Genomic DNA, 13,274 nt, shown 5'->3' with positions numbered 1-13,274 from the left:
AGTCCGAGTTCGACCTGTTGACTACCAGGAAGGCGGAGGTGCAGTGGAGGAAGGCACAAGGGGCGGTGTACAAGTACGGAGAGAAGGCTAGCCGGATGCTGGCACAGCAGCTTCGGAAGCGGGAGGCAGCGAGGGAGATCGGGGGAGTTAGGGATGGATTGGGGTGGACGGTGAGAAGGGCGGTGGGTATTAATGGGGTCTTCAGGGACTTTTAGGGGACTCTGTAGTCAGGGGCACAGATAGGCGCTTCTGTGGACGTGAAAGAGACTCCAGGATGGTATGTTGCCTCCCTGGTGCCAGGGTCCAGGATGTCTCCGAAAGGGTAGAGTGCATCCTGAAGGGGGATGGCAAACAGGCAGAGGTCATTGTACATATTGGTACTAACGACATAGGCAGGAAGGGGCATGAGGTCCTGCAGCAGGAGTTCAGGGAGCTAGGCAGAAAGTTAAAAGACAGGACCTAGAGGGTTGTAATCTCGGGATTACTCCCTGTGCCACGTGCCAGTGAGGCTAGAAATAGGAAGATAGAGCAGATAAACACGTGGCTAAACAGCTGGTGTAGGAGGGAGGGTTTCCATTATCTGGACCACTGGGAGCTCTTCCGGGGCAGGTGTGACCTGTATAAGAAGGACGGGTTGCATCTAAACCGGAGAGGCATAAATATCCTGGCCGCGAGGTTTGCTAGTGTCACACGGGAGGGTTTAAACTAGTATGGCAGGGGGGGGTGGGCACGGGAGCAATAGGTCAGAAGGTGAGAGCATTGAGGGAGAACTAGGGAATAGGGACAGTGTGGCTCTGAGGCAGAGCAGACGGGGAGAAGTTGCTGAACACAGCGGGTCTGGTGGCCTGAAGTGCATATGTTTTAATGCAAGGAGCATTACGGGTAAGGCAGATGAAGTTAGAGCTTGGATTAGTACTTGGAACTATGATGTTGTTGCCATTACAGAGACCTGGTTGAGGGAAGGGCAGGATTGGCAGCTAAACGTTCCAGGGTTTAGATGTTTCAGGCGGGATAGAGGGGGATGTAAAAGGGGAGGCGGAGTTGCGCTACTTGTTCGGGAGAATATCACAGCTGTACTGCGAGAGGACACCTCAGAGGGCAGTGAGGCTATATGGGTAGAGATCAGGAATAAGAAGGGTGCAGTCACAATGTTGGGGGTATACTACAGGCCTCCCAACAGCCAGCGGGAGATAGAGGAGCAGATAGGTAGACAGATTTTGGAAAAGAGTAAAAACAACAGGGTTGTGGTGATGGGAGACTTCAACTTCCCCAATATTGACTGGGACTCACTTAGTGCCAGGGGCTTAGACGGGGCGGAGTTTGTAAGGAGCATCCAGGAGGGCTTCTTAAAACAATATGTAAACAGTCCAACTAGGGAAGGGGCGGTACTGGACCTGGTATTGGGGAATGAGCCCGGCCAGGTGGTAGATGTTTCAGTAGGGGAGCATTTTGGTAACAGTGACCACAATTCAGTAAGTTTTAAAGTACTGGTGGACAAGGATAAGAGTGGTCCGAGGATGAATGTGCTAAATTGGGGGAAGGCTAATTATAACAATATTAGGCGGGAACTGAAGAACATAGATTGGGGGCGGATGTTTGAGGGCAAATCAACATCTGACATGTGGGAGGCTTTCAAGTGGCAGTTGAAAGGAAAACAGGACCGGCATGTTCCTGTGAGGAAGAAAGATAAATACGGCAATTTTCGGGAACCTTGGATGACGAGTGATATTGTAGGCCTCGTCAAAAAGAAAAAGGAGGCATTTGTCAGGGCTAAAAGGCTGGGAACAGATGAAGCCTGCGTGGAATATAAGGAAAGTAGGAAGGAACTTAAGCAAGGAGTCAGGAGGGCTAGAAGGGGTCACGAAAAGTCATTGGCAAATAGGGTTAAGGAAAATCCCAAGGCTTTTTACACGTACATAAAAAACAAGAGGGTAGCCAGGGAAAGGGTTGGACCACTGAAGGATAGGCAAGGGAATCTATGTGTGGAGCCAGAGGAAATGGGCGAGGTACTAAATGAATACTTTGCATCAGTATTCACCAAAGAGAAGGAATTGGTAGATGTTGAGTCTGGAGAAGGGGGTGTAGATAGCCTGGGTCACATTGTGATCCAAAAAGACGAGATGTTGGGTGTCTTAAAAAATATTAAGGTAGATAAGTCCCCAGGGCCTGATGGGATCTACCCCAGAATACTGAAGGAGGCTGGAGAGGAAATTGCTGAGGCCTTGACAGAAATCTTTGGATCCTCGCTGTCTTCAGGGGATGTCCCGGAGGACTGGAGAATAGCCAATGTTGTTCCTCTGTTTAAGAAGGGTAACAAGGATAATCTCCCGGGAACTACAGGCCGGTGAGCCTTACTTCAGTGGTAGGGAAATTACTGGAGAGAATTCTTCGAGACAGGATCTACTCCCATTTGGAAGCAAATGGACGTATTAGTGAGAGGCAGCACGGTTTTGTGAAGGGGAGGTCGTGTCTCACTAACTTGATAGAGTTTTTCGAGGAGGTCACTAAGATGATTGATGCAGGTAGGGCAGTAGATGTTGTCTATATGGACTTCAGTAAGGCCTTTGACAAGGTCCCTCATGGTAGACTAGTACAAAAGGTGAAGTCACACGGGATCAGGGGTGAGCTGGCAAGGTGGATACAGAACTGGCTAGGCCATAGAAGGCAGAGAGTAGCAATGGAGGGATGCTTTTCTAATTGGAGGGCTGTGACCAGTGGTGTTCCACAGGGATCAGTGCTGGGACCTTTGCTCTTTGTAGTATATATAAATGATTTGGAGGAAAATGTAACTGGTCTGATTAGTAAGTTTGCAGACGACACAAAGGTTGGTGGAATTGCGGATAGCGATGAGGACTGTCGGAGGATACAGCAGGATTTAGATTGTCTGGAGACTTGGAGGGAGAGATGGCAGATGGAGTTTAATCCGGACAAATGTGAGGTAATGCATTTTGGAAGGTCTAATGCAGGCAGGGAATATACAGTGAATGGTAGAACCCTCAAGAGTATTGAAAGTCAAAGAGATCTAGGAGTACAGGTCCACAGGTCATTGAAAGGGGCAACACAGGTGGAGAAGGTAGTCAAGAAGACATACGGCATGCTTGCCTTCATTGGCCGGGGCATTGAGTATAAGAATTGGCAAGTCATGTTGCAGCTGTATAGAACCTTAGTTAGGCCACACTTGGAGTATAGTGTTCAATTCTGGTCGCCACACTACCAGAAGGATGTGGAGGCTTTAGAGAGGGTGCAGAAGAGATTTACCAGAATGTTGCCTGGTATGGAGGGCATTAGCTATGAGGAGCGATTGAATAAACTCGGTTTGTTCTCACTGGAACGAAGGAGGTTGAGGGGAGACCTGATAGAGGTATACAAAATTATGAGGGGCATAGACAGAGTGGATAGTCAGAGGCTTTTCCCCAGGGTAGAGGGGTCAATTACTAGGGGGCATAGGTTTAAGGTGAGAGGGGCAAGGTTTAGAGTAGATGTACGAGGCAAGTTTTTTTACACAGAGGGTAGTGAGTGCCTGGAAGCAGGGACGATAGGGACATTTAAGGGGCATCTTGACAAATATATGAATAGGATGGGAATAGAAGGATACGGACCCAGGAAGTGTAGAAGATTGTAGTTTAGTCGGGCAGCATGGTCGGCGCGGGCTTGGAGGGCCGAAGGGCCTGTTCCTGTGCTGTACATTTCTTTGTTCTTTGTACGAGGGGCTGTATCGGTCTGAGCCCCCACTCCGAGGATGGGTCGCTTTCTGGACCGGCTGAGGTTCCCGAGGGTAGAGGAGGGGCTGGGGGCGCCAGTTGGGTTGGAGGAACTGGTCAAGGGACTGGGGAGTATGCAGGCGGGGAAGGCACCGGGGCCAGATGGGTTCCCGGTGGAATTCTTTAGGAAGTACGTGGACCTGTTGGGCCCGCTGCTGGTAAGGACTTTCAACGAGGCTAGGGAGGGGGGGGGGGGGGGGTCCTGCCCCCGACGATGTCTAGGGCGCTGATTTCTCTAATTCTGAAGCGAGACAAGGACCCTGTACAGTGTGGATTGTATAGGCCGATTTCACTCCTTAATGTGGATGCGAAACTGCTAGCAAAGGTATTGGCCATGAGGATTGAGGATTGTGTTCCGGGGGTCATACACAAGGATCAGACGGGTTTTGTGAATGGGAGGCAGTTGAATACCAACATACGTAGGCTCCTGTATGTAATTATGATGCCGGCGGTGGAGGGGGAGGCGGGGATAGTGGCGGCTATGGACGCAGAGAAGGCCTTTGATAGGGTGGCGTGGGGGTACCTGTGGGAGGTGTTGAGGAGGTTTGGCTTCGGGGAGAGGTTCGTCAACTGGGTGAGGTTGCTGTACGAGGCCCCGGTGGCGCGTGTGGCCACGAACAGGAGGCGGTCGGAATATTTCCGGTTATACCGAGGGACGAGGCAGTGGTGTCCTCTATCCCCCCTGCTCCTTGCACTGGTGATTGAGCCCCTGGCCATGGCTTTGAGGGAGTCTCGGAACTGGAGGAGGTTGGTGCGTAGGGGGGGGGGGTGGGGGGGGGGGGGGCACCGGGTATCGTTGTATGCGAACGATCTGCTATTGTATGTGGCGGACCCGGTGGGGGGAATGCAGGAGGTGATGCGGATCCTTAGGGAGTTTGGGGATTTCTCCGGGTATAAGCTCAACATGGGGAAGAGCGAGCTGTTCATGGTGCACCCAGGAGACCAGGAAAGGGGGATTGGTGAGCTTCCGCTAAAAAGGGCAGAAAGAAGTTTTAGATACCTGGGGGTTCAGGTGGCTAGGATCTGGGGGGCCCTGCATAAGCTCAACTTAACGAGCCTGGTGGAGGAGGAGTTCAAAAGTTGGGATATGCTGCTGCTCTCCCTGGCATGTATGGTGCAGTCGGTTAAAATGACGGTGCTCCCGAGGTTTTTGTTTCAGTGCCTCCCCATCCTGATCCCCAAGGCCTTCTTTAAGTGGGTTAACAGGAGTATTATGGGGTTCGTATGGGCGAAGAAGACCCCGAGGGTGAGAAGGGCGTTCTTGGAGCGGAGCAGGGACGGGGACGGGGGGAGGAGGCGGTTAGCATTGCCAAACCTATGTGGGTACTATTGGGCTGCCAACGTGGCGATGATATGTAAGTGTGTAATGGAGGGGAAGGGGGCAGCGTGGAAGAGGCTGGAGATGGTGTCCTGTGTGGGCATGAGCCTGGGGGCGCTGGTGACGGCACCACTGCCGCTTCCTCCAACGAGGTACACCACGTGCCCGGTGGTAGCGGCGACCCTCAAAATCTGGGGGCAATGGAGACGCCAGAGGGGGGAGGTGGGGGCTTCGGTGTGGTCCCCGATACGGGAGAACCATCGGTTTGTCCCGGGGAAAATGGATGGGGGGTTCCTGAGTTGGCACAGGGCAGGTATTAGGAAGGATGCGAGGCCCCCAAGCGTGGAATCCTGGATTAACGACATGGCAGGGTTTATTAAATTGGAGGTGGTGAAATTTGCCTTAAGGGGGTCTGTGCAAGGGTTCTTCAGGCGGTGGCAGCCATTCCTGGACTCCCTGGCGGAGCGTTAGATGGTCAGCAGCTGCTGCAACCGGGGGGGGGGGGTAAGTTCGTGTCTGGTAGGGGATGCACTATTGTTTACTGTTTAACGTTTATTTGTTTATTTATGCAGTTTTGTTGTTTTATTATGTGTGTAAAGGGGGGGGTCTATTTTTCTGTTGTGATAATCTGTGAAAAATTTTGAATAAAAACTATTCCGATTCATGTATCCATCCAGATGCCTCTTAAAATGTTGCTAATGTACCTGCTTCCATCACATCCTCGGACAGCTTGTTCCAGGCACCCACCACTCGTGTGAAAAACTTATCCTGCACATTTCCCTTCAACTTTCCCCCTCTCACCTTGAACCTGTGCCCCCTTGTAATTGACACTTCCACCCTTGGAAAAATTCTCTGACTATCCACCCTGTATATGCCTCTCATAATTTTGTAGAGCTCTGTCAGGTTTCCCTCAGCCTCCATCATTCCAGTGAAAACAATCCTAGTTTATTCAACCGCTCCTCATAACCAACACCCTCGAGACCAGGCAACATCCTGATGAACCTGATGCGACCATCAATTCATACGAGATGATTAGTAGAAGTGAACAGTAGTTTCAATAAGCTAGATTTGTGCCTGCGACTGCTCTGTACTGAGTGCCACCTACAGGCTACAGATCTATATACCACCCTGAGGGGGCGGAGCCACAGGCAGAGCCCACAAGGGCATCAACATAATACAATACAACGGTGAATTGTAGCAGCAATACGTTCACACAGAACCTTCTTTGCACTCTCTCCAAAGCTTCCACGTCCTTTTGATAATGTGGTGACCAGAACTGCATGCAATACTCCAAATGCGGCCTAACCAAAGGCCGTGCAAACCAAATCCCAAAGGGGAAACTTGGCAAGCTTTCACAAGGCTTTTCTTTTTGTATTTTACCATTTTACCATGAGAAGACATGTATACTCTGGAGCCATTAATTCCAGTAACACAAATATCAATTATTAAATTAAAAGATTTATTAACAAAAGAAAAGAATCTTAAACACACAGATTGCATTTACCCACTTAAAATTAATGATAGAACATTCCCCGAAAAAGATTCCCACTTAGTTAGACACACAAATACACTGCCCTTTAAGCAACAGTCTCCTATAGGTATTTAATCCATTAGAAACACTGTAATATTACCACAAGGGAACCCCAGTGTTGCTATGAGGGATGGATGTCACAGGGCTTGTTTCTCTGCCACTCCACTGCAAAAATTCCAAGAAAGCTTAAAAACAAAACCCTGCTTTCTGAAAAACAGACACTTTTCTGGGTTAGCTCTTAGCTGAAAAGCTGCCTCACTTGTGCTTATTTTCACACCTCTATGCCAGCACGGAGCACACTCTAGGAAGTCTTACATGGCCATTCTTCAAACTTAGCTCCCAACCTCCCATGTTTTTTTTTCTCTTTCATCTTCTCCCACTGTCCTTAAGAGTTCTTTGAAATTTACTTTCCCCAGAATACAAAAATCTTTTATGTTTTCCTTTGCCAACCACTTTCAGTTCAAATAAAATTGAAAGCGTTCCCTCATTTATCACCTTTTAAAAAAAAAATTTTATTTTTTATTTTTTTTAAAAAGAGTACCCAATTCATTTTTCCAATTAAGGGGTAATTTAGCACGGCCAATTCACCTACCTTGCACATCTTTGGGTTGTGGAAGTGAAACCCACGCAAACACGGGGAGAATGTGCAAACCCCACACGGACAGTGACCCAGAGCTGGGATCGAACCTGGGACCTCGCCGCCGTGAGGCAGCAGGGCTAACCCACTGCACCACCGTGCTGCCCATTTATCACCTTTTTCAAGTTGTAAACACCGTTTTACTTCCCATGAAATATAACAACTGAACACAAACTTTCTTCACCTCCTAATGCACATTTCTACCCATATCTGATTTCCTTGTAGAACATCCAGATTGGCCATATTCACTCAAATGCCTCCCTTTCACACCAAGCCACTTTGATATCCTCAACTCTGTAGACACTCAGTCCTCAGTTTTATTAAATTAGTCTCTCACATACAACCCCCACAAGCCTGCCTCACAGAATGCCACAGTAGGCCCCAAAATATTATATTATTTCTCCAAAAATTCCGAGATTAAAATTAACACCAAACAAACCCCAGACATAAAAATTGACCAATCACATGGAAGACAAGTGAGTTCTCTTGGTGCGTGACCCTCTCCCCCATCAACTTATTTTTCCCTTGCATCTCATTTTCTTATGCAAAACTGCATTAAGTGCATTGGAAGCAGAACATTGAGACTTAGTGAAAAGGAGTTAAGCTGCCCAGAGGGTAACAGGGTTGATTAATGGGCATTCTCTCAACATTTTGGGTGGCATGGTGACACAGTGGCTAGCATTGCTGCCACACAGCACCAGGGGCCTGGGTTCGATTCCAGGCTTGGGTGATTGTGCCTGAGTGGGTTTCCAATTTCGTCCCACAGTCCAAAGCTGTGCAGGTTAGGTGGATTGGCCGTGCTAAATTGCCCCTTAGCGCCCAAAGATGTGCAGGTTATGTGGAGGAGTGGGCCGAGGTGGAGTGTTCTTTCGGAGGGTCAGTGCAGACCAGATGGGCCGAATGGCCTCCTTCTGCACTGTAGGGATTCTATGGATCTAAATATCTGGCTTCTGTTTGGCATCTACGACTACAACACATCTAAAATTGTTAATTTACTGATATCAGCATTATTTATGCAAACTCACATTCCGCTACAGCAGCACCATAGATCATGGAGCTGAAATGCTTGGTTCTATAACACTCCAGCTGGGTTCTTTTCTGAATTATGTATAATAATGGTCAGCTTGGAAAAATACAGAAATAAAAATAAATACTTTAAAAGCAGAATAAATAACTTTCTCTCTCCACGGATGCTGCCTGCCCAGAGTATTTCCAGCATTTTCTGCTTTTGTCCCAGATTTCCAGCATCTGCAATATTTTGCTTTCATGTAATAAAATCACAGGGTGCTTTTCCCTTTAAAAACCCTCCGTTAAATGAGCATCTAGATGCTGGCAAAACAAAAATAGGAAATGCTGGAAATACTCAGCAGATTAGGCTGTAACTGTGGAGAGAGAAACAGAATTTAATGTTTCTGGTCTGTGATCTATTTCAACAGAACTAGGAGAAGATGCCAGTGACTTATTCCATTATGGTCCTACCAACATCTGCCATTTAGGCATGCTAGGAAGTGGCAAATGTTGGTAGGACTATAATGGAGGAAGCTCTGTAGGGACCATCACCTGGTTGATTGAGAGCCTCTACTGAGGGAAATTATATTCTTGCATTTAAACAGATCCCAATACAAGACCTGCAAGGGAAGTCCCATTCTAAATTCAGGGAAGGAATCCTGCCAACTTAACCCTGTCTTGGTATTTTGCAAGTCCTATCCCACATTATGTGGTTAATTCACTATTGAAGTGGCTAGAAGCTCTCTTTTAGTTATGAAATCGAGACAGCCACCATGACCTTCTGAAGACAACTAGGAATAGACTATAAATGTTACCTCCCCAGCAACACATATCCAGAGAATATAAATAAACATTGCCCTGATCCTGGGCAATCACTGGAAAAATATTTTGAGAACCAGTTACAAAATTATAATTTAGCTCAGCACCAGAATAAATGACGACAATTAAGGGCAAAAGATACCTGATTCGAGATTGAAAAGAATCACGGGGAAATAGAGAGTAGAAGAGAAAATATGCAAAGAGATATACATCATCCTGGAAAATATTAAAAACAGAAAATGAATAGATTATAAATCAAGTATGCTCTGGTCAGGAGAAAAGGAAATGTGGATAATTGTAAGATCAGATCACATTTGAAACTAATAAATATCAAGAGCAGTGTTTCATGTTCTTCTCCCATGCTGAGTTTGGAGATGGGGAGGGCATTTAATAATAAGAGGGGATCGCTTCAACTGCCTGACCCTCCACCAATCGTGGCCCTCAAGGAGCAATTAATGCGTAATTAAGGGCCTCTTCCCCAGCTGCTGGTATTAACCCAGCGGCAGGCAGGCCTTATTGCCTCACAATGAAATGAAATGAAAAATGAAAATCACTTGTCACAAGTAGGCTTCAAATGAAGTTACTGTGAAAAGCCCCTAGTCACCACATTCTGGCACCTGTTCGGGGAGGCTGGTACGGGAATTGAACCGTGCTGCTGGCCTGCCTTGGTCTGCTTTCAAAGCCAGCGATTTAGCCCTGTGCTGAGCATAACTTGCAAATTTGTGCAGGTTACTAGTGGTTTCCTTGAGGGTTCCCTTGAACAAAGGCACTCCATGCCAGATTAAGGGACCCAGCATCAGTTATTGGGGGACGGGGAAGGTGAGGGTGAAGAGAGTTCACCAAGCGCCACCCCAACTGCTCCCCACCCAGTCACCCGATCCTTGATGCCGACCACCCCCCCCCCCCCCCCCACCTTTACCCTCACCCTATGAATCCCCATCCGCCATCAATTATCTCTGACCTGGATTAGTACATGATCCTGGGCCTTCAGTGGCTCTCATTCCAGCAGCTGCCACTGTTTCCCAGTAGTGCCCTGGGTTTGTGCAAAGCACCTATGTCTTCTCAAATAACCAAAACGCACACACTACCAATGGGTTTTCCCAGAGGAGGCAGCAGAAAAGGCTTTCACTGGCTCTTCAAACCAGCGACCACGCCATAAAACTTCCCTGAAATATAAATATAGGAAATCTGTAAGAATTGAGATTATAAAGTGGAAAAGTAACCAGAAAGGTGAGTCATGGTAGGAATATGCCAGCTAAAAGCTGAAAAGAGCAATTTTGTATTGGAGAATGGATGAAAGGCAGAGATACAAAATAGACACTTCACCTCAGTTTAGTTTTCACAGAGGCCTCAGGTGCACATTAATTTGTATGAGAACTAATGGTGTTGAGGTTATGATCCGGATTTCATGGCACAAAATAAGTTACTTAAAGATATACAATCATTGGCATCCAGTGGTTTACATTCAAGGGAAGTAAAAAATAAACTATGGTGACTCAGATTATAGTTTTGCAAAATTACATGGATGTAAAATTGAGCCATAGGATTAGAGACTGATAAACCAGGTTCCCTTCCTAAAAATAATCAGGAAATGTACTTCAGTTGTTTTGAACAACTGAAACCCATAATATTGATTTAAAATATTAAACATTTCAGAAAAAAACATTAGCTAAGCAGGGCCAGTCAACAATTTTTTTAAACAAGTACAAAAGGAAGCTTTTGGAAATTTGTGGTGGATGTGGTCCAGACTTACTGAGTACATCAAACTGAATGACAAAAAAAGGATATATGGGGGCTGGGTGAGAGGTAAACCAGGCAAATGCAGTTTAATGCGGGAAAAATATTAAGTATAGATTGGGGAAGTAGGAATGGAAAATAAAGTGCACCTTAAAAATGACAACATTTTTAAATGGAGCAAAGAAAATAGAGAAATATTAATGTGGAAATCACCAAAAAGGGTGACAAGACAGATAAATGTCATAAAAAGGCAAACCATATCAGAGGTTGTATATTTAGAGACATTGCTGAATTTATACTAGAGGCTGCAACTATGGTATTGTTTACCTTTTTGGGAATCGTATATAATATTAAAGCGAAGCTTCACTGGGGAGATTATTACAGTTATCATAGATTCATAGGATTTACAGTGCAGAAGGAGGCCATTTGGCCCATCGAATCTGCACCGGCTCTTGGAAAGAGCACCCTACCCAAGGTCAACACCTCCACCCTATCCCCATAACCCAGTAACCCTACCCAACACTAAGGGCAATTTTGGACAGCAAGGGCAATTTAGCATGGCCAATCCACCTAACCTGCACATCTTTGGACTGTGGAAGGAAATCGGAGCACCCGGAGGAAACCCACGCACACACGGGGAGGATGTACAGACTCTGCACAGTGACCCAAGCCGGAATCGAACCTGGGACCCTGGAGCTGTGAAGCAATTGCGCTCACCACAATGCTACCGTGCTGCCCTTATGAAGACTGATTTTAAAAGTAGGATTTAAAAAAAATTTTATAAACACTATAACTGAGCTTCCATAGATCTACAAAAGCAAAGATAATTGCAAAATAGTCAACGGTGATTTTTAAATAAAAAGGGTGTTAAAACTGTTTTAATAAGGTGTTTGGTTGAAAAAGGAATTTCAAAATTGTATGAGTAATGAAAAAACAGTAGGATTAAGTGGGTGAACACACCCATCTAAAGGTTCGGGGTGGGAGATATAGGAGAGATGTCCGAGGTAGGTTCTTTACTTAAGTGTGTGGAATGGACTGCCTGCTGTGAAAGTGGAGTCAGACACTTTAGGCACTTTCAAGCGGTTACTGGATAGGCACATGGAGCACACAAGAATGACGGAGTGGGATAGCTTGATCTTGATTTCGGACAAAACTCGGCACAACATCGAGGGCCGAAGGGCCTGTTCTGTGCTGTACTGTTCTATGTTCTAATACTGTAAACTATAATTACTAATTAGTATCAGATTTTGACACTGTTGTAGATCACAAATCAAGAATTCAATCTAGGCATCTGACCATTAATAGCCTCAAACTAAAAGCACGGTGGTTAGTGAATAATTAAAGCAGTTAAACCAATACCTAGAATTACATTTCAAAGCAAAAGGAAGAAAAAGGTTGAGGTGTGAGGATTAAGGGAGAGGGAAAGCAAGGATAATAATCTTTATAAGGCTTACATTAACACTGCAATGAAATTACTGTGAAAAGCCCCTAGTCACCACACTACTGTAGCTGTTCAAGTACACAGAGGGAGAATTCAGAATGTCCAATTTCACTGGGACTCGAGGAAACCGGAGCACCCGGACGAAACCCACGCACACAGGGCTTTTCACAGTAACTTCATTTGAAGTCTACTCGTGACAATAAGCGATTTTCATTTCATTTCATTTTCATGGGGAGAACTTGCAGACACTGCACAGCGTGACTCAAGCTGGGAATCGATCCCGGGTCCCTTGCGCTGTGAAGTAACAGTGCTAACCACTGTGCTAATGTGCCGTCCAATAAACTTTTTATAAATACATTTTCCACCTTAACCATAAGTAGCTTGGAAAAAAACAACCAAAATGTTTCACAGCATAAAAAGAGACACATTTATATGGGAATAACATGAAAGGCAACACAAAATAACTACTACATTATTACACATCATATTTTTTAAATAATGTGGGGCGCAAGGTAGCAGGAGGAACTTGAGGAGTTCCTCAGGTCCCAATGGATGCTGGTTGACAGCAACAACAATCAAAAAGAAACGAAGCGCAGTCAGGCACAAATTCGATAGCGAAACAACAAAATCACAGGCATATGAGGTAGTCTTCGAACAATGAAGTCAATTTTGACAGAGGTAAATGAACTCACCTTGCTGAGCATGAAGTGTTGCCACAAAAAAACACAAGGAGAGGGAAAAAGAAAGGGAAATGGGAGCAAGAGAAAATGCATCCAGTCATCGCACAAGCCAAATATAAATCTCCAGGCACAAATAATTTCCTACCTGGGCAAGGAATGCACAAGTGTACGTCATAGCATTAGGGCTGAAATTTATCCTTCACCAAAACAATGGAAGAATGCCCATTTTTTCTTTCCTAACGAATAACTGAAAATGTTGGGAACGTATGGCTTAAGCAAGCAATGGTTGAGAATGACAGATCACAAGAAAGTCAGCAATAAGACGGGAAGATGGGCACTAAA

The 13,274-nt window shown here is 46.0% G+C and overlaps 1 protein-coding gene across 4 annotated transcripts in view; it reads right to left on the bottom strand.

The window, feature by feature from the left end:
* The window catches only part of samd12 (sterile alpha motif domain containing 12), a 234,754-nt gene that overhangs the window by 147,435 nt on the left and 74,045 nt on the right, over positions 1–13,274 (bottom strand). The window lies entirely within an intron of this gene.

This window comes from Scyliorhinus torazame, chromosome 11 (genome assembly GCF_047496885.1).
Source record: "Scyliorhinus torazame isolate Kashiwa2021f chromosome 11, sScyTor2.1, whole genome shotgun sequence".
Taxonomy (NCBI): Eukaryota; Metazoa; Chordata; class Chondrichthyes; order Carcharhiniformes; family Scyliorhinidae; genus Scyliorhinus; species Scyliorhinus torazame.
Note: the sequence above shows the minus strand (reverse complement) of the source record. Positions and strands in the feature narration are given on the sequence as shown.